We start from the raw sequence: 494 nt of genomic DNA, 5'->3' as shown, positions 1-494 counted from the left end.
AGAGAGAGCAATTACTATAATTCCTATAGCGCTATAATATATATATCACTGTTTTCCTATAACTGCATATTATGTAATTGTATAATAATCCTGCTTCACTGCTTTCTCTGGTGGATGAAACGACTATTCCAATGCTATCCCTTAATAATATACATTGTAAGCCGTCCTATAATTAAGTTTTCAGAGCAAAAGTCACTGCAGTGAGTGAATTAAATATTTCTCTTCGAAATAAGAAAAGTCTTCCCCAATACAATTCGGGAAGAGGTAACACGTTTGTTAACAGCAGACACAGAGTGACGTGAAAGGCTGTGCGTTAGCTTGGGTCTTTCCCAGAATTCTCGGATGAGCAGGTCGGACGGAAGCACATGCAGAAAGGGACCGAGGCCAGTGCTGCGGGGGCTGAGGGACCTGGGGACAGCCCAGGAGCTCGGAGCTGACGTAGGCAATGCTGGCTGAGGGCTCGCAGGGTCAAGGGCAGGAGAGTCCCTACGCCT

Source organism: Suricata suricatta, chromosome 14 (genome assembly GCF_006229205.1).
Source record: "Suricata suricatta isolate VVHF042 chromosome 14, meerkat_22Aug2017_6uvM2_HiC, whole genome shotgun sequence".
NCBI classification, from domain to species: Eukaryota; Metazoa; Chordata; class Mammalia; order Carnivora; family Herpestidae; genus Suricata; species Suricata suricatta.
This window is presented reverse-complemented; position numbering follows the sequence as displayed.